The sequence below is a fragment of the Sminthopsis crassicaudata genome, chromosome 3, assembly GCF_048593235.1.
Source record: "Sminthopsis crassicaudata isolate SCR6 chromosome 3, ASM4859323v1, whole genome shotgun sequence".
In the NCBI taxonomy this organism is placed as follows: Eukaryota; Metazoa; Chordata; class Mammalia; order Dasyuromorphia; family Dasyuridae; genus Sminthopsis; species Sminthopsis crassicaudata.
This window is the reverse complement of record NC_133619.1, coordinates 584316331-584320875: the sequence shown is the minus strand read 5'-3', so window position 1 is coordinate 584320875 and position 4545 is coordinate 584316331. Positions and strand designations below refer to the sequence as shown.

The following is a 4545-nucleotide window of genomic DNA, read 5'->3' as shown; positions in this document are numbered from 1 at the left end:
CAGAGAAACTTTGACTTCTGCCAATCCAGAAAAGGACCATGAATGGGGGATAGAGGGAATATTAGACTACAGGAAGACTTATGGTGGAGGAAAGGAATGTTCCACTTTGGCTCTGAAAAATAAAAAGATTTATCCCTTATTTTTATTGACACCAATTCACAACAAAAGAGCTATGTGAGCAACCTTGAAATTAAACATGTTATTAATATAATATGGGTTGTCATAGGAAGCAAGGAGATCAACAGTGAGGCCCCTAGAGCACTGACCAATTCCCTCTGCAATGAGGTTCTGAATTCAGCCTGACTTTTTGGAGAATTCCTCTCTCACAGGAAAATACAATAAGAGTTGAGAAGAAAGGGAGAAGGAGTGACTATTTTGTTGGTTATAATCATGCATGATGTTGAGTATATCACAATTTGTTAAGCCTTCTGCATAGTCCAGATTTGGAAAGTGTCCAGTTCAGTGTGACTATATGGTCCAAATACCTTTTTATATTTGTTTTCTGGTTTCTGCTAAGTTACCCAAACCCTGTGGAGGCTGGGTTCAAATATCTTTCCCTAACAATTGATGAAAACAAAGTCCTGATCAGTCAAAACAGCTTTGATTTGCCACAGCTGGGTAGAGCTCTGCGAAGTATTAGTTGAAGGAAGAAAGTGCAGATGACAGGAGGAGAAGAAAATAGAATTCTTCCAGTTATTGTTTGAAATTCTCCTGCACTATAATTCAAGTGGTAATAAAATGGTATAGCATATATAATTAATTCCCTCAAGGATGACAAAAACAGTACCTCTTCTCTATTAAATTGGAAAGTGGAAAGAAATATACCAAAATGGGAAAAGCCAAAAATAATAAAATTCTAAATATTAGCTAAGCTTCATGGGGAATAAAAACTGCTTCTTCAAGAATGGAACTTTAAGGCTTTATTTGAATAGGTCAAATCATGTTCTCTCCAAATGAATACACAGACTGTCCCTGAAAATCTACCTATTTAAGCTTCAAACTATAGGTTATGGTTGGAAGCAACATTGACTAGAAGATCATCAGGGAGGTATCATCTGCATGAGTAAATCACAGAAGAAATAATAATCATGAAACATTTCTTCTTCTCCAGATATGAGTTTAAAAAATATATTCTAAAGAACTAACCCTTGGCAAGATGCTCCCTTCCAATGACACTCAATTCCACCCATTGTTCTTCCTATTAATGGGAATCCCAGGATTAGAAGACATGCACATCTGGATTGGCTTTCCTTTCTGCTCTGTGTATCTGATTGCACTCTGTGGAAACCTCACTATCCTTTTTGTGATTCAGACAGAACGCAGCCTCCACCAGCTAATGTTCTATTTTCTAGCAATGTTGTCTTCAGTTGATGTAGGCTTGTCCACCTCCACCATCCCCAAACTGTTGGGAATCTTCTGGTTTAACCAGAGAGAAATTAGCTTTGGGAGTTGTGTTGTCCAGATGTTCTTTATTCACATGTTTACTGGTATGGAGAGTTTTGTGCTTGTGACTATGGCTTTTGATCGCTATGTTGCCATCTGCCACCCACTTAGATATAATATGATACTGACCAATAGAGTCATTGCTATAATTCTAGCATTTTTAATCCTGATTGATTTTGTTATGATATTTCCAGTGGTATTTCTCATCCTGAGGCTGCCCTTCTTTTTTTTTTTTTTGGGGTTTGTTTTTTAGGCTGGGGTTAAGTGACTTGCCCAGGGTCACACAGCTAGGAAGTGTTAAGTGTCTGAGACCAGATTTGAACTCGGGTCCTCCTGAATTCAAGGCTGGTGCTCTATCCACTGCCCCACCTAGCTGCCCCTGAGGCTGCCCTTCTGTGGGCATCACATCATCCCTCACACCTACTGTGAGCACATGGGTATTGCCCGGTTGTCTTGTGCTAACATTAAATTTAACATTTTTTTTTGGTTTAGGTATTATAGTTATAATTTTTGGGCATGTGATCCTTATTACCCTCTCTTATATGAAGATACTCTATGCTGTTTTTCACCTCCCGTCCAGGGAAGCTCAGCTCAAAGCTCTCAATACCTGTGGCTCCCACATCTTAGTGATTTTATCCTTCTTCATTCCAGCCTTCTTCTCTGTTCTCACTCATAGATTTGGATATAATATCCCTGGACACATTCACATCCTCCTGGCTAATCTTTATGTGGTTGTACCTCCTGCACTTAATCCTATAATTTATGGAATCAGAACAAAACAAATCCATGAACTGGTGCTGAGATTATTTAAGAAAAACTGTATTTAATTAATGGGACATGATGAAACTAATTAACTTTTCTGTGTTCTACCTCAAATGAACTAAGGTAGTAATCTAAATAAGCTATTCCAATAGTATAGTTGGGCAGTGGTGATATTGAATAATGGGAATAATGGGAATCATGAAAATAAGAAACTGATTCAGCCCTTTGGAAAAAGAATATGAAAAATGAAATGGTGAAGCCTCAAGTTTATGAAGCTTATCTTTTTGTTCCTTTCCTTTTCTATCCTTCTGATGTATATTAAAAATCCCTTCATACTCATCAATCTTTCAGAGCAAGACTGATTGGTGTACATTATGATGATTCATACATGGAATAAAAGAAAATTCGGTTATAGAATTTGACAAAATATTTCATGATTTCCTCAGTCCAAACATACATATGAATCTATAGATATAAGGTATATTCATTAAATCATTTTTGACAAGTGGCTATCAAGCTTTCTTGGAGAAAGAATGAGAGAAGGGATTCTTTTCAGGGATGAGGTGGGCTAAGTGATTGCAGTGACCCATTTTAATTCAAAAAATTTCCCTGGTTCTTTGAAATGTATTATGTTATATAGTATGTTATTCTTTTATATTGAATGTATGATCTGAGACATATAAAGTAGGGGCAAGAGAGTAACCTGATAGAAAAATCAGCAGGTGTGATGCTCCATCAAAATAAAACACACAAAATTATTGATGAAGCCTTCCACTTGAAGCAAAAAACAAAACTCGTATACACGCACGCAGACACACATACACACACACAAAAAAAATTGTAACAAAACAATTAATACCTGGAAGAGCACAGCAGAAGTAATAGTAAAGAAGGAGAGACCCCAGTTTTCATAGAAAGGAGATCAGAAAAGATTAATTTTTTTTTATTCCTGCTTCAAAGGACAACACACACTCAAGTGGATATTGTATCCTATTCCTATTGGATCCTTTAAAGACAATTTTACTTTTTGGATTTATTGTGAAGCAGAGATAGAAAAGGTGCCTTAAATAAGTCATACAGTTGTGCTATTTGTGTCATCCTCAAATCTATATTCATTATCATTCCTATACTAGAGTATCATCACTCTAATTACATTTATCTAAATTCCTCTTCCTCTTTAAATTCCAGTATGATACAAATAAATAATACTTGACTCCATCAACCTCAAATTAATCTCCATCCTGCTGAGTTAAAAGTACTTTAAAAGTCTAATATATCATATGGAAAGTAATTCAAACTGAAAACTGAAATGAGTGAAATAATAATGTTCAAATAAAGTTATCAAACCTAATTCAATAGAAAGCTTGATGTAAAGTGTAGTGAACTTAATAATGAAGTCAGGAAGTAAAGATGACTTCAGAGACTTAATAAAGTACCTGGAAGATAATGGGTGATTAATAAATAGTAAATTGATGGATTGGAATTATGGAGACCTGATGCATTAAAATATATCGATAGATTACAGCAATGAAAGATCATACCTCTATCCAAATAAAATGATTGACTAAAAGAGAAGTTGAGAATAGTTTTGCACATGGAGAAGATAGTAATGCACGTGTGTGTGTGTGTGTGTGTGTGTGTGTGTGAGAGAGAGAGAGAGAGAGAGAGAGAGAGAGAGAGAGAGAGAGAGAGAGAGAGAGAGAGGGAGAGAGAGGAGAGAGAGAGGGAGAGAGAGGGAGAGAGAGAGAGAGAGAGAGAGGAGAGAGAGAGAGAGAGAGAGAGAGAGAGGAGAGAGAGAGTTTGTAAAATTAAGAAAGTACAGTGACAAGAATTTTCATGAGGAATAGAGAGGAAAGAGAGGCTATATTTTAGTGAGAATACTCTACCATCTTCCAGGCTAACTAAAGGGATTGAATGAAAATTTTTTGATATAAACTGCAAATCTTGCACAGCTCAACATAATATAAGCATAACAGGGAATTTCAATTAAATGTAATTTGTAACTGTGGAAATAAAGGCATCCAAGACATTCTTGTCATGTTTTGATGACAATTTAATTTTTCAAAAAGTGAAGGAAGTAATGAATGACACTTATTCTGGATCTCTTTCTTACCAATACAGAGGAACTGGCTGGGGAAATGGAAATTAAACAGTAATACCAAATCTTTGAATAGTAATAATCTCTCCTAGAATCCCATTGAAAGAAAGATTCAAGTATTTTGTGGCTGTTATTTAGTTGTTTCATTCATAACTCACTGTGACTTCATTTGGAATTTTCTTGGTACAGATACTGGGTTATTTTGCCATTTCTTTCTCCAGACCACTTTACAGATGAGGAAA

At 35.9% G+C, this 4545-nt stretch overlaps 1 pseudogene; it reads left to right on the top strand.

Annotated features, from left to right (window-relative positions):
• Positions 1–1156: 1156 nt before the first annotated feature.
• Positions 1157–2270, top strand: LOC141562503 (olfactory receptor 52E8-like; annotated as a pseudogene).
• Positions 2271–4545: the final 2275 nt, after the last annotated feature.